This window comes from Leopardus geoffroyi, chromosome A3, assembly GCF_018350155.1.
Source record: "Leopardus geoffroyi isolate Oge1 chromosome A3, O.geoffroyi_Oge1_pat1.0, whole genome shotgun sequence".
Taxonomy (NCBI): domain Eukaryota; kingdom Metazoa; phylum Chordata; class Mammalia; order Carnivora; family Felidae; genus Leopardus; species Leopardus geoffroyi.
The window spans coordinates 12,358,213-12,378,695 of NC_059336.1; the positions used below are offsets into that span (position 1 = coordinate 12,358,213).

The window sequence follows — 20,483 nt, forward strand, 5'->3', positions numbered from 1 at the left end:
AACCCTAGCAGAAGGTACCATTATTATCGACATTTTACACACGGGGAGAATGAGGCACAGAGAGGTCCCAAGGTCACAGAGCCAAGATTACAACCGAGGCAGTGGCTCCAGAGTCTGGGAAGTAGGTCCCAGAGCTTACCAGGAACTTTTCCTACTTTTTGCGTGTGGAAATCCTACTGGTAAATGCAGCTCATTGATTGCCTGCTCACTGATTGCCTCCTCTAGGCAACTTGCCCTACACATCTGCTGGAACGGGTACTTCTCCCAGACTACCTATCCTTGGTAGCTATTTGCTTCTTCCATATCAACACCAATTGTTTAGTTATCTTTTCCGTGTGTGTATGCGATTTTTACCATTAAAAAAAAAAAAACACTTTTAATGTTAATTTTTGAGAGAGAGAGAGAGAGAGAGCGCGCGCGCGTGAACAGGGCAGTTGGCCCAGAGAGAGGGAGAGGGAGACACAAAGTCCCAAGCAGGCTCCAGGCTCCGAGCTATCAGCACACGGCCCAATGTGGGGCTTGAACTCAACAAACTGAACTGGGAGATCATGACCTGAGCTCAAGTCCCACACTTAACCGTCTGAGCCACCCAGTCTCCCTGATTTTTACCATTTTTAAGTGTACAGTTCAGTGCTATATGTTTACAGAATTTTTTCATGAATTCAAATGAACCTATTCTCCTCTCTTCCCAGTTCTTGATAACCTCTCACCTACTTTCTGTCTGTATGAATTTGCCTATTCTAGGTATTTCATGTAAGTTGAACTACACAATATTTATGCTTTTATGTCTGGCTTATTTCACTGAACGGTGTTTTCAGGGTTCATCCATGTGTTGTAGCAGGTGTCAGAACATCACCGTGGCTGATGTTCTGTTGCATGTATATACCACATTTTGTTTATTCATCAGCTGATGGGCACTTGGGTTGCTTCCACCTTTTGGCTATTGTGAATACTGCTTCAATGAACAGTGACATACAAGGGTATATTTGAGTCTCTGTTTTCATTTCTTTTGGGTATATATCTAAGTGAAATTGCTGGGTAATACGATAATTCTAATGTTTAGCTTTTTGAGGAACCACTAGCACCACATTGAGTGTTACTTACCTATAGATCTTAATGGAAGATCTACCTCTCATAAGCACATAGACATAAAGCTTTTTATACAGTTACATGGGCCTTTTTGGCCTCCTGAAGTTCATGCACTCATCCCAAGTGAAATCCCTGTTCCAGGCAATGGACAGCAGAGGCTTGATCTGATTCACTTTCTGTCCACTTCTATTCACTTCTGCTGCCATCATCTCATTCAAGTCACCATCTTCTCTCAACTGGATATCTGCAACAGCAGACTGGTCTCCCTGATTCTACTCTTGCCTCTTTTCAGTCCATTCTGCACACAACAGAGAGATCTTTTACAAACCCAAATCATATTGCCTTGCTCCCCTGCTTGATCACTACATTACACTTAGAATAAAATCCTGATTCCTTTTGAGCAACATGATCTAGCTCTTGCCTAACCCCTCTGCTTCTACTGTTACTTTCCCCCTTGTTTCCTGTACTCCAGCCACATGGCCTTCCTATTACCCATATAAGCCAGTCTCATTTCCACTCGAGGACCTTTGTCTGACTATTCCCTCTGCCCAGAATGCTGTTCCCTTCAATCAATTCGTGACTGCCTCATTCCCATCCTCAGATTTCAGCTCAGATAGAGAGTCCAATGACCACCCTGTATACCAGCAACACCCATCTTACAGTTGTGCCCTATCCCATCCTTCTTATTTCCCTCCTAGCACTTAGCACTCTTGGAGATCATTTTATTTGTTAACTTGGTGAACTTGTTTACAGTCTGTCTTATTAGATGTGAGCTCCAGCAGGGTGAGGGCCTTGTCTATCTTGTTCACTGCAGTATCTGTAGTGCTTAGTATAGTGCTTAGCACATAGTAGTCTCTCAGTAAATGCCAGGTGAATAAACAAGTAGATGAGTGTCCTTATGTGTTTTTGAATCATTTTTAGATGTATATCAAGTCTGTATGCCAATGGTTGCTCAACTCAACTAGACCTTATATCAGCTCTGGCTCCTTCCTCATTACCTGAGGGGGGAACCATGTCCAACTCATCCTTGTACCTTGGAGCACTACTGCAAGTTCACCATCTATAACAAAGGACCAACATTTTAAATGTCCAATCCAGGGGTGCCTGGCTGGTTTAGTGGTAGAGCGTGAGACTCTTGATCTCAGGGTTGTGAGTTTGAACTCCATGTTGAGTATGGAGATTACTTAAAAATAAAATCTTAAAGGGGTACCTGGGGGGCTCAGTTGGTTAACTGTCCGACTCTTGGTTTTGGCTCAGGTCATGATCTCATGGTTCATGACTTCAAGCCCCACATCAGGCTCTGTGCTGACAGTGCAGAGCCTGCTTGAGATTCTCTCCTCTCTCTGCCCCTATTGCTCTCTTGCTCTCTCTCTCAAAATTATAAGTAAACTTAAAAAAATAAATAAAATATTTAAAAAATAAGTAAAAATTAATTAAAAATTAATTAACAATCCATTGCAGACTGGTACTTATGTGACATATAATGAAATTTTATATTTTATGGCAATGTCAGTTTGCTAGAAGACTTTCTAAAATCTTATTCTCAATTTCTGTACTTGTATTGTCCTGAGTAGGTAATAAACAGATTATAAATGGGCATCAGGTACAGTCCATATTTTGAGTCTTACTGTCTTAGAGCTCAGCACAACACATGGTAGATGTCAGTGTTTAGAGCGTTGACTCGAATTCTTAGAAACCCAAGACAACATCACACTGGATTAAAAGCAAAGATGGACATGGACTTTGTTTACTACAAAACATCAAATAATGCCAATTGTAGAGCAGTGCTGTCCATTGGAGAACTTCCTTTCTTAATTAATTAATTAATTAATTAATTTAGAGAGTGAGAGAGAGCAGAGAAGGAGCAGAGAGAGGGAGACAGACGATCTGAAGTAGACTCAGAGGGCCCAATGCAGGGCTCAAACTCACGAACTGTGAGATCATGACCTGACCCAAGGTCAGACACTTAACCTACTGAGCCACCCAGGTTCGTTCTTTTTCTTTCTTTCTTTCTTTCTTTCTTTCTTTCTTTCTTTCTTTCTTTCTTTCTTTCTTTCTTCCTCTCTTTCTTTCTCTCTTTCTTTCTCTCTTTCTTTCTTTCTGTAGGCTCCATGCCCAGCACAAAGCCCATATGAGGCTTGGACTCACTACCGTGAGATCAAGACCTGAGATCAAGAGTCAGATGCTTAACCAACTGAGCCACCAGGCACCCAGGTCCACTGGAACATTCTGCAGCAATTAAAATGTCCTATCTGTCCTTCCCAATATGGCAGCCACTAGCCAAATGTGGCTGTTGAGCACATTATAATGTAGCTAGTTAAGGAATGGAATTTTCCATTTTTATTTTAATTAAGTTAAATAGCTACTTGTGGCTAGAGGCAAATACTTTTGATAGTGCATCTGTGTCAAGTTATATCTTTCTCAAATGACTTTATTTTATTTATTTAGAGAGAGTGCACAGCTGGGGAGAGACAGAGAGAGGGAGAGAGAGAATCCCAAGCAGGCTCCTCAGTGTCCACACAGAGCCTGACATGGGGCTTGAATTCATGAACCATGAGATCATGACCTGAGCTGAAATCAAGAGTCGGAGGCTTAACCAACTAAGCCACCCAGGTGCCCCTCAGGTTATATCTTTGAAAACTCAGTCCTCTGTCTCCTTTAGAATCTGATATCCAATCAATTTCCAAGATCTATCTTATTCCACTGCCTAAATACTGGTCCAGTGAGACCTTCCCCCATTCTCCAGTTCAATGGATGACAACACCATTCAAGAAGTCTTACATACTTGATTTCTCCCTCTCCTTCAATATTCTCTCCAACCTCCCGTATCTTCATATCCTCTCAGTATTAATTCATCTTACAGCTCCCTTTACTTCTCCCCATCTCTACCATCGCCATTATCTCGCCATTGGTAACCTCATAACCAACTTCCCTGCATCCAGTCTGGTTCACCATTCCCATCCCCACTGCTCTGCTGAAAATCCTTGAGTGACTTCCATTGTTTTTTAGGATAAAACAAACGTCCTCCTCTGGTGCCTATAAGCCCTTCTTTGGTCTAGCCCCATTCCCACTCCCAACCAACCCTTAAGTAGGTCAAATCTCCTCCTCCTCCTCCTCCTCCTCCTCCTCCTCCTCCTCCTCCTCCTTCTTTAATTGCACTGTCATGATCAGTGCAATTCTTTGGAGCATCAGACAAAAGTTCAACTTTACTTTCATTTGTAGTGAGCTGATTTTCGATCTCTCCCACTAGATTATCAGCTCCACGAAGACCAAGAGTGGGTCTGTTTTTGCTCAACATCTTATTCTACCACCTAGCAAGATGATAACATTTGTTACCAAGGCAGGTTAGCAGAGTGACTGAGTTCACAGCTTGTGACACTAGCTCTCTAGGTTCAAATCCTGGCTCCACCTCTTGTTAGCTGTGACTTTGGGAAGTTATCTTCTCTGTGTATCAGTTTTCTCGTCTGTAAAATGGCAAGAGAATAACACCTACTTTTTTTTTAAGTTTTATTATTTATTTATTTTGAGAGAGAGAGAGAGAGAGAGAGAGAGAGCAACTGGGGGAAGGGGCAAAAAGAAAAGGAAAGAGAGAATCGCAAGCAGGCTCTGCACCAGCAGTGCTGGACCCACTGCAGGGCTCAAACTCACGAACTGTGTGATCATGACCTGAGCAGAAACCAAGACTCAGACACTCAACCAACTGTTATTTGGTGCCCCAAATAACACCTACCTCTTAAGATTTAAATTTTTTTTTAAATTTATTTTAGAGAGAGAGAGAGCAGTGGGAGAGATGGGTAGAAGGAGAGAGAGAGAGCATCCCAGGCAGGCTCCATGCTCAGTATGGACCCTGATTCTGGGCTTGATCCCACAACCTAGGGATCATGAGCGGAGCTGAAATCAAGAATCAGACGCTTACCCAACTGAGCCACCCAAGCGCCCCACCTCTTAAGAGCTTTGGATTACATGATTTAAAACAGCACTTGGCCTTTGGAAGCACTTAATGTCAATTACTATTAAGTGAATACTTTCCAAAAGTTTGCATTATACCACTTGGCTTTTATGAAAGACCTGTGTTAGTGCTATGCTGTGCTGTGCTGACTGAAAGAAAGCAGAAGAGGATGTTCGCTTAAAAAAAAAAAAAAAGCAAAGCAAAGGCAAAAAGCAAAAATAGCTTTGCTGTTACTGAAGCAGTGCCACAGCCTGAGTGGCCCCACCAAGCCCCTTCCCTGGGAACTACACTCGGCATCTTAGCATCAAACCACTATAGCTTTGTGATTTTTTTTTTTTAATTTTGAGAGCGACAGAGAGAGCCAGCACACATGCATGTGCATGCGAGCAGGAGAGGGGCAAGAGGGAGAGAGAGCATCTTAAGTAGGCTCCATGCTTAGCACACAGCCGGACATGGGGCTCTATCCTGTGACCCTGGGATCATGTCCCTGTGATCATAACCTGAGCCTAAATCAAGAATCAGACACTCAGCTGACTGAGCCACCCAAGCGTCCCAAACCACCATAGCTTTGAAATGTGTCTGTGAGCATCCATACTTTTATCTCAATTTATTTTGTGCATCTGTTACCAAGATGTGTCCTAAAGTATCAGAAAAGCCTAAGAGGTTGTTTTTGGGGGTCTGGACCACTCACAAAAATCCATATAAATTAACAGTAATTGCTCCTTCACTTTAAGATATTTCAGCTTACGGTAGGAATGCTCTACTTTCGAATAGCGGGGAAAACCTGTACATGGACTTTGCTATCAGCCTCCCTGTTAGGATCCGCCAGTAGGGGGCGCATGGGGGAGACGAGGGCTGGAGGAGGTAGAAAGGACCTGCTCTATTTGCCTCCTGTTCCTGCGAGTGTCACTCCAACAGCTCCTCTTCGCCCTAGAATGGCCGATCATTCCAGTTTCCAGTAGATTCTAGTTTGCAGTTTTTTACTGTTCTTTTTAACACTCACAGAAACCAGTTTCAGTGTACCCGCTCAGAGCACCAGCAAAGCTGAGCCGTGATGCCTCCTCCACGGGGACTTTGGATCCCAGCCCCGTGAGAACTTTCTCTGGGTTCAGAGACACCGGCCGCTTAGTGCTTCTCTGCTGCAAAGGTCCCGCTTCTCGAAACTTGTTGGTGTTGATGTTTCCAGCCTCTTCCCTTTGTCCCCAGCTCATGGCTGTTCCTTGCAATTACTACTTCCATAATACTTAGTGTTCCTTCTTGCCTTTTACGTTGCTAACACCTGGTATGTTACTCTTTAAATACGTTCACAAACTCTTTGATTTCCTACCTTCAAGAGGGAGAGCTGAATCCCCTCCCTTGAGTGTAGGCTGTACTCAGTGATTTTCTTCTAAAGAACAGAATGTGGTGACGATGTTGAAGTTTATAAAAAATTTAGTGGCTATACTTAGTGATTTCTTAAATACCTGCTCTGGGAGAAATTAGCTGCTGTGTGTTGAGGACACCAGCAGCCTATACAAAGGCCCACATAGTGAGTAATTGAGACCTCCTGCTAACAGCCGGTAAGAAACTGAGGCCTCTGTCTTGTGAGGAAGATATCCTGAAAATAGATCATCCAGCCCCGGTCAGGCCTTCACATGACTGTAGCCCCTGCTGATATTGTGACCACAACTTCCTGGGAGACCCTGAGCCACAACCCTGTAGCTGCACCAATTTCTGAAATCCTCACCTGTATAAACTGCAAGGTACCAGATGCTTATTTATTATTATTTTTTTTTTATTTTAGAAAGAGTGCATGAGAGTGTGCACAAGCAGACGAGCAGCATGCAAGCACGTGAGCAGAGGAGGGGAAGGTGTTTTTTTTTCAGATTTCACATACAAGTGAGATCATATGATATTTTCTTTCTCTGACTTATTTCTCTTAGCATAATGCCCTCAAGGTCCATCCATGTTGTTGCAAATGGCAAAATTTCCTTTAATGTGGCTGAATAAAATTCCATTGTGTATATATACCACATTTTCTTTTCTTTATTTAAGTTTTCTTTTATACCACATTGTTTTATCCATTTATACATTGGTGGACACTTAGATTGATTCTATGTGTTGGCTATTGTTAACAATGCTGCTATGAATATGGGGGAACAGATATCTTTTCAAGTTAGCATTTTCATTTCCTTTGGATAAATACCCAGAAGTGGAATTGCTGAATCATATGGTAGTTCTTTTCATTTTTTGAGGAACTTCCACACTGTTTTCCACAGCAGCTGCACCAATTTACATTCCCACCAACAGTGCATGAGAGTTCCCTTTTCTCCACACCCTCCCCAATGTTTGTTATTTCTTGTCTTTTTGATTAAAGTCATTCTAAGAGGTGTGAGGTGATATCTCATTGTGGTTTTTATTTGCATTTCCCTGATGATTAGTGATGTTGACTGCCATTTCATGTATCTGTTGGCTCTCTGTATGTTTCTTCGGAAAAATATCTATCCAGATCCTCTGCCCGTTTTTAAATCAGGCTGTTTGTGGGTTTTTTTGTTTTTGTTTTTGTTTTTTGCTATTGAGTTATATGAATTCTTTATGTATTTTGGATATTAACTCCTTATCAGATATATAATTTGAAAATATTTTCTCCCATTCAGTAAGTGGCCTTTTCATTTTGTCAGTGGTTTCCCCTGCTGGGCAGAAGCTTTTTTTTTTTTTTCCTAAGTTTTTGTTTATTTACTTTGAGACAGACAAGTGGGGTAGGGGCAGAGAGTGAGGAGGACAGAGGATTCAAAGTGGGCTCTGTGCTGACAGCAGGGAGCCCAATGTGGGGCTCGAACTCATAAACCGTGAGACCATGACCTGAGCCGAAGTCAGACACTTAACTGACTAAAGCACCCAGGTGCCCCTGGACAGAAGCTTTTTAGATTGGTGTAGTCCCACTTTTTTTTTTTTTTTTTTTTTTTGCCTTTGTTGCCTTTGCTGTTAGCGTCAAATCCAAAAAATCATCACCAAGACCAAGGAGCTTACTAGTTGTGTTTTCTTTTAGGAGTTTTATGGTTTCAGGTCTTAACCATTCAAGTCTTTAATTCATTGTGAGTTAATTTTTGTGTATGGCATGAGATAGTGGTCCAGTTTCATTTTTTTGTATGTGGTTGTCCTGTTTTCCCAACATTATTTATTGAAGAGACTGTTGATTCCCCATTGTATATCCTTGGCTCCTTTGCTGTCCATTAATTGATCACATACATCTGGATTTATCTCTGGGCTTTCTGTTCCATTGAGCTGTGTGTCTGTTTTTATGCCACACCATACTTTGTAACATAGTTTAAAATCAGGAAACATGATGCCTCCAACTTTGTTCTTTCTCAATATTGCTGTGGTTATTTGGAGCCTTGAATAATATTTTTTTAATGTTTATTTTTGATAGAGAGACAGAATATGAGCAGGAGCGGGGCACAGAGAGGGAGGGAGACACAGAATCCGAAGCAGGCTCCAGGCTCCGAGCTGTCAGCACAGAGCCCAACGCGGGGCTTGAACCCACGGACTGCGAGATCATGACCTGAGCCGAAGTTGGACGCTTAACCGGCTGAGCCACCCAGGCACCCCAAATAACTCTTTACATTCAATTTTTTCTGTTAAAATAACTACTATAGTTTCTGTCTCATAACTGAACTTTGACATACAAGCCAAAAGTAATCCAGACAAGGACACACAATCATATGTACATCAAAATACTGTTTCTAGTGAAAAATTTGTAAATGATCCAAATGTGTATCAGCAAAGAAATCATTCAGGGGCACCTGGGTGGCTCAGTTGGTTAAGTGTCTCTTTTTTTTTTGTTTTTTTTTTTTTTTTTTTTAATGTTTATTTATTTCTGAGAGAGAGAGAGAGAGTACAAGCAGGGGAGGGGCAGAGAGAGAGGGAGACACGGAATCCAAAGCAGGCTCCAGGCTCTGAGCTGTCAGCACAGAGCCTAACATGAGGCTCGAACTCACAAACCTCAAGATCATGACCTGAGCTGAAGTCAGACGCTTAGCTGACTGAGCCACTCAGGCACCCCAAGTGCCTAACTGTTAATCTCAGCTCAGGTCTTGATCTCAGGGTCATGAGTTCAAGCCCACATTGGGCTCTATGCTGGATGCAGAGCCTACAAGAAAGAAAGAAAGAGAGAAAGAGAGAGAGAGGGAGGGAGGGAGGAAGGAAGGAAGAAAGAGAGGGAGGGAGGGAGGGAGGAAGAAAGAAAGAAAGAAAGAAAGAAAAAGAAAAAGAAACAGAAGAAATAGTTCACTCAATTGTGTCACATTCCTACAATGGAAAACTGTAGCCATTAAAATGTATGTAGCTTCATGTATGCTGACAAAGAATTATCTAAAATATCTTGAGAAATGAGATTATAAATGCTTTTTTATTTTAGACTTTTTAAAAAGTAATCTCTACACCCAACATGGGGCTCGAACCTACAACCTTAAGATCAAGAGCTGCATGCTCTGCTGACTGAGCCAACCAGGCACCCCAAGAAAGCATCACATATGGTAAGATGGAATCTGATGGGTGAACTATTAAGAACATAATCAGATTTTGTGCTTTTCGCTGCTGTGGACTTACCAACTGAAAGAAGGGGAAGCTAAACTTCAGGCCCATCAAGGAAGGTGACATTGAAGAGACCAGAGGTGAAAGCAATAGAGGTATTTGTCACCAAGGTTATGAGAAGAAGCTTTTGAGAAGAATGCTTCTGTGGAGATACGGATTCCTTAACACAGGAAAGGGGTATAGGCTATTTAAGTTGAATACAAACAACTAAATCAATCCCAGAGAGTTCTTTATGGGGCAGTGTGATGGTTAATTTCATGTCAACTTGACTGGACCATAAGATGCCCAGATATTTGGTCAAACATTATCTTGGGTGTTTCTCTAAGTGTGTTTTTGGATGAGATTAACATTTGGGGGCGCCTGAGTGGCTCAGTCAGTTGAGCATCCGACTCCTGATTTCAGCTCAGGCCATGATATCAAGGTTCATGGGATCGAGCCCCACCTCGGGCTCCGCACTGGCAGTGTGGAGCCTACTTGGGATTCTCTCTCTCCCTTTCTCTCTGACTCTCCCCCACTCATGCTTTCTCTCTTTCTCTCTCTCTCTCAAAATAAATAAATAAGCATTAAAATTTTTTTTTTAAATAAAAGAGAGAGATTAACATTTAAATCATTAGGCTGAGTAAAAGATTGACCTCCATAAGGTGAGAGAGCCTCATCCAAGCAGTCGAAGGCCTGATTAGAATAAAAGACTGACTCTTCACTGAGTAAGAAAGTATTCTTCCTGTCTGATGGCTTTTTTTGAACTGGAATCAACACTTCCTGATTCTACGGCAACTCCCAACCTTCAGACTTGAACTGGGACATTGGCTCTACAAATTTTGGATTTGCTCGCTCCATAATTGCATGAGCCAATTCCATACAATCTCTCTCTCTCTCTCTCTCTCTCTCTCTCTCTCTCTCTCGCCCTCCCTCTGTCTCTTTCTCTATGTCCGTATCTACATAGATATCTCCCTATATAGCTATAGATATCTCTAGAGGGATGAGATAGGTTGATAATCTCCAGACCTGAAGGTTATATCCAGAAACAATGGCCAAATCACTCCACAGATCTCCTTTGTTCAAGACACTACTGCTGCTTCTAGACATTGTGATTTATCCTCTGCCCATAAGACCAGAGGCCACTGCAGCCTCTGAAGCTGAGAGTTTCTCCTGCCATGCTGGCTAGAGTGGATTCCAACCGTGGGTCTCTGCTTCCTATTGAAGACTGGCACTGATGCTTCTGATTGGCGGACTCTAGGTCATAGACTAGCTAGGTCACTCTAGCTGCGGAGACCCTGAGAAAGTCATTATCTAGTCTCAGTCTTAGAGAAGCATGAATTGATAAGATGGGTTGTTCCCCAACACTGGAAGGGGAAGGAGTCCAAGGATGTTGAGCAGCCATTATTATAACAAATATTCATGGCAGCTAGCCTGGAAGGGCAGAAGGTGTTGAATTTCTGAATAGTTAAGACCTACACCTCTCACTCCTGTAGCACCCTGGGAAGCAGCAAGTCTCTTGAGAGTAGTCCACGCTTGGACAGACTTGGTGCAAAGGAAGTGGTTGCTAAGAGGAGTGCCATCTAACTCTAATGGGACATGGTTTTGGACTCAGTCTCTGAGCACATCAGCAGTGATCATTGAGCAGAAAACTAAAGGGCCTATCCCAATTTTCTTTATTCCTTTTTTTTTAATGTTTATTAATTTTTCAGAGAGAGAGCATGAGCATGGAAAGGGCAGAGGGAGAGGGGAACAGAGGATCCAAAGCAGGCTCTGAGCTGACAGCAGTGAGCCGGAGGCAGGGCTCCAACTCACGAACTGTAAGATCATGACCTAAGCTGAAGTCGGACGCTTAATTGACTGAGTGACCCAGGTGCCTCCCCAATTTTATTGTATTCTGGGAAGCTGGGTTGTTATTATTTTGTTTTGTTTAGGTGATTCCAAGAGATGGGAAAGAGCCCCCCAAAAGAGTTGACATTAGATTTACTGCCAGACTTGGTGAATGTATACTGAATCAAAGAAATTCAAAGTTGATTTCTCTTTTGATAAAAGGGCAGATAGGGCGACCCAGACTCCTTCTATCCTCTTGGTCCACATCATCATCACATGGATTCTACTACACTGTCCAAAATGGCTGCTGAAACTCCAGCCATCAGGCCTCATTCCAGCAAACATGAAGGAAGGGGCAGGGAAAGAAGAACTCATATTCTCTCCTTAATCACACTTCCTGGAAGTCATACAGACAACTTCTGCTTCCATCTCATGGCCAGGACCTACTCTGTGGGCAAAGAGGCTGGCAAATATAGAATTTATCCTGAGCAGCCATAGACCCAACTAAACATCTAGAGTTTTACTGCTAAGGAAAAAGTGGATAAGCTATTGAGAAAATAGGAAATTTCTGTTATAGTCAAGAAGCACCTAACACTAAAATGTTAGCCACAATTATATCTGGAAGGTGAAATTATAGATGATTTTTAGTTGCTTCTTTTAATTTTCCCTAATGTGTGCTTTTTTTTAACTTTATTTATTTATTTTGAGAGAGAGTGGGGGAGGGGCTGGGAGAGAGGAAGGGAGAGAGACTTCCAAGCAGGCTCCGCACTGTCAGCACAGAGCCCAAAGAGAGGCTCCAACTGAACTCACAAACCGTGAGATCACCACCTGAGATGGATCGAGCACCCAGGCGCTCCTCCCTAATACTTGATTTAAAAAAAAATTTTTTTAACATTTATTCATTTTTGAGAGTGAGAGAGACAAAGCATGAGCGGGGGAGGGGCAGAGAGAGAGGGAGACACAGAATCCGAAGCAGGCTCCAGGCTTTGCCAGACACGGCCTCAAACTTAGGAACCACAAGATCATGACCTGAGCCGAAGTCAGACGCTTAATCGACTGAGCCACCCAGGCGCCCCATCTAATACTTGATTTTTAAAAACACTAACCATATATTTAAAACTAATCAGAGGGGAAAGGGGTGCCTGGGTGGCTCAGTCGGTTAAGCATCTGACTTCGGCTCAGGTCATGATCTCACAGTTTGTGAGTTCAAACCCTGCATCAGGCCCTGTGCGGACAGCTCAGAGCCTGGAGCCTGCTTCTGATTCTGTGTCTTCCTCTCTCTCTACCCCTCTCCAGCTCATGCTCTGTCTCTGTCTCTCTCTCAAAAATAAATAAGCATTTAAAAAACTAATCAGAGGGTAAAAAAGTATTGCCACTCTTTCCAATCTGAAGGGAAAAATACAATATGAATAAAGTAAATGATAAAATGATGTATCAGATCTAAGGCGATTTTTAAAGAAACACCTGTGTTCGCAGGAGGGCTAGTACAGTATTCCCAAGGAAATAAAACTTCTCTGAAAATGCAGCTCCCTTTAGCAACCCAATCATGATTCTTTCCACCTACAGATAAGATCTTGTCCTTCCCAGCATGCCGCAAGGATCTGTTTGGACTTGTCATGGCACAAAGTATGTTTGGCATTGACTTACATCCTGGTACCACGTGACTACATTCCGTGAGTGTTGAGCATCTCCCTGGATCATGAATGCTGCTCCAAGGGTTGCAGCTTTGTTATTAGATGGTGCCAAATCCAGGCTTTTACATCTTAATTCCCCTATGTGATTTGCAAATGATAAGATCCGGGTAGATGTAGAAACCTTGACAACCTTGCCCAAGAATGAGCAAGACACATGTGAGATGCTTGGTGGTCAAAGATGTCAAGAGCTTTGGAGATTTGCTGCACTTGTCTAAAATACATATTTTTAAAAATGTTTATTTATTTTGAGAGAGAGAGAGAAAGGGCAAGGCATGTAAGCAGGGGAGAGGCAGAGAGAGAGAGAGAGAGAGAGAGAGAGAGAGATTCCCAACATGGGGCTCAATCCCACGACTGGCTGCAGGATCATGACCCGAGCCAATATCAAGAGTCAGACATATGCAACTGACTGAGGCAATTTCATCTAATTCCTTATCTCTTCTCCAAACCTGAGTCTAAGAAGCTCAGGCTGGAAAAAAAGACTTATTTTCCTTCTGGGAGGGAGGCACCTGATATCAACACCAGAACTTGAGCTGTGTTTAGGAGAACTCAGTCTTCCCATCCAATTCAGCACAGAGTTTCTAACTGACTTTATTCTCAGGGAGTCAAGATGGATGTTAATAATTAATATTGAGCAATATTCTACTACCAAACAGTGGCACCGACTTAAGGTCAGCTTACTAACATAATATCTTCATATGTTCTGGAACAAAAACAGGCACTGGGGATAATGCCATCTCGTTCCCTTCGCCGTGTTCAGGGTTAACCATTCTCGTGAATTTGAACCTTCATGTAACCTTCCTGTTGGTGCTATTATATCCCCATTTTACAGGTAGAGAAAATGAGGCACAGGGAGATAAAGGAATTTGCCCAAGGTCACACCTTTAGTAGGTAATAGAACCAATACAGACAGGTGATAGGTGAGATGAAGGAAAGACTGCAGGTTGGTAAGAGGGAGTGGGACATGTAGTCAGGATAGTCAGCTGTGGAGAGGTGACCATGTTCCAAAGCTGAGAACCAAAGATGGGGCAAGAGGCACTCGGCGAGATTTCTAGGAAGAAAGAATAGGTGCACAGGCTCCAAAGTGGGAACAGATTTGGACAAAATGGCTGCCACGCTAGCTGCTATCTCGGACCAGGAGGGTGAGGATAGCAGACCAGTAGGTAGAAGGAGCACGCATTACTAAGGTCTTTATGGAACAAAAATCTCATATAGGTCTTGGACTACCAACCTAGACTTCATTTATGAATGAAGCCAAATGATCTTCTGTGTTGTTTAAACCCTGTTTTGTTTTGTTGTCACATGCAACCACATCTAATCCTAATTGATTCATTGTCCCTTCCTTCTATGCATTCAAATAAAATGCATGCATCTGTACAAATTCACTGTATTGATTTTATTATACCTGTCTCATTTTTGTTTCTACCCTATAATGTCTTCATCTTTTTTTTTTCTTTTTTTAAATAGGCTTCACAGCCAGTGCAGAGCCCAATGCAGGACTTGAACTCACGACCCTGAGATCAAGACCTGTGCTGAGATCAAGAGCTGGACGGTTAACTGAGCCACCCAGGTGCTCCTGTCTTAATCTTTCTTAAAACAAGTTATAGTCATGGTGCAATTTTGCTTTTGGCTGTGGTCTTAATTAGAAATCATTTTATTGTAAGAAACAGATGACTGTTGAAATCAGATTAGAGGCATCAGGTGTGGGGCACCTGGCTGTTCAGTTGGTGGAATGTGCAACTCTTAATCTCAGGGTTGTGAGTCCGAGCCCCAAGATGGATATAGAGATTACTTAAAAATAAAATTTAGAAAGAAAGAAGAAAAGAAAGAAAGAAAGAAAGAAAGAAAGAAAGAAAGAAAGAAAGAAAAGGCATCAGGTGTCTCAAGGAAATATTAGCAATATAAGCCTTCTTGAGCACTTCTGTTTTTTTAAATATATTTTTAATTTTTTTAATGTTTGTTTATTTTTGAAGAGAGAGAGAGAGAGGGCGAGCATGAGCAGGGAAGGGGCAGAGAAAGAGGAGACACAGAATCTAAAGCGGGCTCCAGGCTCTGAGCTGTCAGCACAGAGCCCAATGTGGGGCTTGAACTCACAAGTTGTGAGATCATGACCCGAGCTGAAGTCAGATGCTTAACCAACTGAGCCACCCAGGTGCCCTTTGAGCACTTATGTTTTAAACATTATTCTATGATTTATGCACATTGACTCATTTAATTCTCACAATAGCCTTATGAAGTACATCAATACCCTAATTTTTGTAAGTTTTATTGAGATACAATTCATATACCATGTTTCCCAGCCACTTAAAGCAACATCACCAAAATCAATTTTAGAACATTTTCATCAAATGAAAGCCCAAGAGAAGCCCCATACTCTTTAACTGTCATCCCCAATTTTCACACACACACACATACACTCAGCCCTAGGCAACCATGAATCTACTTTTTGTCTCCATGTATTTGCCTGTTCTAGAAAATTTATGTAAATGGAATTATACAATATGTGACTAGTTTCTTTCTCGTAACATGTTTTCCAGGAGCATCCATGTTATAGCATGCACAGTACTCCATTCTTTTATATGTGGCTAAATAACATTCCATTATATGGATATGCCACATTTTGTTCATTTATCAGATGATGGGCATTCAGGTTGTTTCCTTTTTTTTTTTTTTTTTTTTTTTGGCTATTATGAATGATGTTGCTATGAACATACATGAACCCATTTGGGGGAAGACATATTTATTTAAATTTCTTGGGTATTACGAGTGAAATTATTGGGTCATATGTTTTATTTTTTATATTTTTTAATTTCTTGATGTTTATTTCTGAGACAGAGCATGAGTGGGGGAGGGGCAGAGTGAGAGGGAGACACAGAATCCAAAGCAGGCTCCAGGCTCCAAGCTGTCAGCACAGAGCCCGACGTGGGGCTTGAACTCACAAACCTCAAGATCATGACCTGAGCTGAAGTCAGTTGCTCAACCGACTGAGCCACCCCGGTGCCCCTTGGCTCATATGTTTTAACTCTATGTTTAAATTTGGGGGGCACTGCCAAACTCGTCAAAACATCAGGAGCATCAGACTGGGAAGTCTGCTTATTATAATTACTCATAGGCCCAGGCTTCACCTCAATGTGAAATTTGATCATTACTGAAGCAGCAAGAAGGGGATTATGGCAACAAGTGAACTGCTTCTTAGATCCTTTGCCCAGAAATGACACATTTCCCTTCTGTTCACCTTTCATTGGTCAAATTAAGTCATATAGCCACACCCAGTGTCAAGGGGGGCAGGAAAGTACCGTCTTCCCTAACATGCAGAGAGGGGAAAGAACTAGAAACATTTATAGAAGGACCCTATCACTGCAGTGAAGACTTAGGGAAGGCCCTTATGAGGGGATGACGTCTACTCTGAGACCTGAGATCAGAAAGAGCCTGTTTGAGTTTATCAGGGCAAAGAGATACTCAACATCACCAATCAGTAAGGAAATGTAATGTAATTAAATATAAATAAATAAAATAATGTAAATTAAATAAAAAAATAAAAATAATGTAAATAAAAACCACGAGGAACTATCACTTCACACCCACTAAGATGGCTACACAATTGACCCTGAACAACACAGTTTGAACTGCATGAGTCCACTTATACATGGATTTTTTTTCCACAAATACAGTAGAGTACCACATATGTATTTTCTCTTTCTTCTTTATCTTTTTTAAATTTTTTGTTTATGTTTATTTATTTTTGAGAGATAGAGAAAGACAGAGCATGAGCAGGGGAGGAGCAGGGAGAAAGGGAGACACAGAATCCGAAGCAGGCTCCAGGCTCTGAGCTATCAGCACATAGCCTGATGCGGGGCTCGAACCCATGAACCATGAGATCATGACCTGAGCCGAAGTTGGAAGTTCAACTGAATGAGCCACCCTCTTCTTCTTTTTTTAAACATAAGCTCTACACCCAACGTGGGGCTTGAACTTGCGACCCTGAGATCAAGAGTCCCATGCTTTACCAACTGAGTTAGCCAGGAGCCCCTATTTTCTCTTTCTTACGATTTTCTTAATAACATTTTCTTTTCTCCAGTTTACTTTATTGTAAGAATGCAGTGTATATATAACATACAGAATATGTATTAAATAACTATGTTATCAGTAAGACTTCCAGTCAATAGTAGGCTATGAGTAGTTATGCTTTGGTGGAGCCAAAAATTATGTGCAGATTTTCAACTGTGTGTGTGGGGTCACTGTCCCTAATGTTCAAGGGTCAACTATAATAAAAAAAAATAGATAATAACAACTGTTGGCAAGAGTGCAGAGAAATTGAAACCTTCATGTGCTGTTGGTGGGAATGTGAAATGGTGCAGCCACTTTGGAAAACAGTTTGGCGTTTCCTCAAAAAGTTAAACATAGAGTTACCATATGACCCCCAAATTCCACCTCTAGGTATATGCCCAAGAGAATTAAAAACATATAGCCACACAAAAACTTGTACCTGAATGTTCATAGTTGCATTACTCATGATAGCCCAAAATAGAAACAACACAAATGTCTATCATTTGATAAATGAATAAACAAAATGTGATGTATGTATACTATATACTATACATTTTAATTTATTTTTTAAAGGCATCTCTACATCCAATGTGGGTCTTGAACTCACAATGCTGAGATCAAGAGTCGCACACTCCATCAACTGAACCAGCCAGGTGCCCCATTATATATGTGTTACTTATACAGGAATATTAATTGCCAATTAAAAAGAATAAAGTACTTGGGAATGCAGGCTGGTGCAGCCACTCTGGAAAACATCATGGAGGTTCTCAAAAAACTGGGGCGCCTGGGTGGCGCAGTCGGTTAAGCGTCCGACTTCAACCAGGTCACGATCTCGCGGTCCGTGAGTTCGAGCCCCGCGTCAGGCTCTGGGCTGATGGCTCAGAGCCTGGAGCCTGTTTCCGATTCTGTGTCTCCCTCTCTCTCTGCCCCTCCCCCATTCATGCTGTGTCTCTCTCTGTCCCAAAAATAAATAAACGTTGAAAAAAAAAATTTTTTTTAAATAAAAAAAAATAAAAAAAATAAAAAACTAAAAATACAACTACCCTACGACCCAGCAATTGCACTACTAGGTATTTATCCAAGAGATACAGGTGTGCTGTTTCGAAGGGACACATGCACCCCCATGTTTATAGCAGTACTATCAACAATAGCCAAAGTATGGAAAGAGCCCAAATGTCCATTGATGGATGAATGGATAAAGAAGATGTGGTATATATATACAATGGAGTATTACTCGGCAATCAAAAAGAGTGAAATCTTGCCATCTGCAACTACATGGATGGAACTGGAGGGTATTATGCTAAGTGAAATTAGTCAGTCAGAGAAAGACAAAAATCATATGACTTCCCTCATATGAGGACTTTAAGAGACAAAACAGATGAACATAAGGGAAGGGACACAAAAATAATATAAAAACAGGGAGGGGGCAAAACAGAAGAGACTCAAAAATATGGAGAACAGAGGGTTACTGGAGGGGTTGTGGGAGGGGCGATGGGCTAAATTGGTAAGGGACACTAAGGAATCTACTCCTGAAATCATCGTTGCACTATATGCTAACTAATTTAGATGTAAATTAAAAAAAATAAAAAATAAAACAAGTTATAAAAAAAAATAAAGTACTGACACACACCACAATATGGATGGACCTGGAAAACTTTATGCTAAGTGAAAGAAGCCAGCCACGTATTTTATGATTCTATTTGTATAAAAGGGCCAGCATAGGCAAATGCCCAGAGACAGAAAGCAAATTAGTGGTTGTCAGTGGCTAGGGAGAGGAAAGAATGGATGTTAATGCATTTGTTTTCGGGATGATGAAATTGTTCTAGAATTAGATAGTGGTGATGGTCATACAACTTTAAGAATATACTAAAACCTGCTAAATTGTATACTGTATTTTTTTTAAGTTTATTTATTTATTTATTTAGAGAGAGAAAGAAAGAGGAAAAGTTGGGAGGGGCAGAGAGAAAGGGAGAGAGAGAATCCGAAGGAGGCTCTGTGTTGTCAATGTAGATCCCAACACGGGGCTCCATCCCACAGACTGAGATCATGACCTAAGCCGAGATCAAGAGTCAGACGTTCAACCAACTGAGCCACCAGGGCACCCTTGAATTGTACACTTTAAAAGTGAATTTTTTTTTAAAGGAGCGAATTTTATGGTAGGTGAATTGCATCCCAATTAAAGATAGATAGATAGATAGATAGATAGATAGATAGATAGATAGATAGACAGTAATAAATTATAACCCTCTGAATAAGAGAAAAATAAAGAAATTGGAAGTGTGATAGGAATAGGACATTTACCTAGTTTCAAAGTACCTTTTTACAAAATACCTAGTAAGTAAAAGGAAAAAGAGTAAGTATACAGATGTGAAGACTGGCAGACGTTACCTTAATCAAATGAGCAAAGCGAACACCATTAGCAAAGGGACAAATCACAATCTTGTGCCACCTGACTGGATGTAATGAGAACACAGCATCGTTGGTGTTTGATTTTTCTGCCAAAGATGCATAACCTGAATCTAATTGCGAAGAAACCTCTGCTAAACCCAAATGGAAGAATATGGCGCAAAATAACTGGCCTTCAACCTTCAAAAGTGTCAAGGACAAGAAAGTTGAAGAAAGAGCAAAGAACTGCTCCAGATTGAAAGAGACTAAAGAGACAGAACAACTTAAATGCAAAGATCTCTTCACTGCAAAGGACATTATTGGACAAACCCGTGAAACTTGATGAGTTGGCTGAGGATTGAACAATGGTATTCTATCATGTTAATTTTCTTATTTTGATGGTTGTATTATGAAGAAATCCCTTGTAGGAAATACACGCTAAAGTATTTGAAGGTGATGAGGTAACAAGTCAGCATTTAGTCTCAAATGGTTCAGCACAAAAAAAACCCAAAAAACAAAAACACCCATCAGAGCCGTATTTATAACCTGTTTGTAAGTTTGAGGTTGTTTTATTTATTTATTATTTTTAAAGGAAGTATATATTTTAAAAAATGTTTATTTATTTTTGAGAGAGAGAGAGAGAGGCAGAGAGAGAATGAGATGGAGAATCACGAGCAGGCTCTCCACTGTCAGTACAGAGCCTGATGAGGGGCTCAAACTCATGAACCATGAGAACCTGAGGTGAAATCAAGAGTCAGTCACCTAACCAACTGAGCCACTCAGGCGCCCCAAGTTTGAGATTGTTTTAAAAAATTCATATACTGGGGCGCCTGGGTGGCGCAGTCGGTTAGGCGTCCGACTTCAACCAGGTCACGATCTCGTGGTCCGTGAGTTCGAGCCCCGCGTCGGGCTCTGGGCTGATGGCTCAGAGCCTGGAGCCTGTT

At 41.5% G+C, this 20,483-nt stretch overlaps 1 protein-coding gene across 1 annotated transcript in view; it reads left to right on the plus strand.

Moving 5' to 3' along the window:
- The first annotated feature begins 9,529 nt into the window (after nt 1–9,529).
- STAU1 (staufen double-stranded RNA binding protein 1) overlaps nt 9,530–20,483 on the plus strand; it is an 83,066-nt gene continuing 72,112 nt past the window's right edge. The window contains exon 1 of the mRNA XM_045444284.1: nt 9,530–9,552. The gene's annotated coding sequence lies outside the window, so the exon portion shown is untranslated. The remainder of the gene's footprint in view (nt 9,553–20,483) is intronic.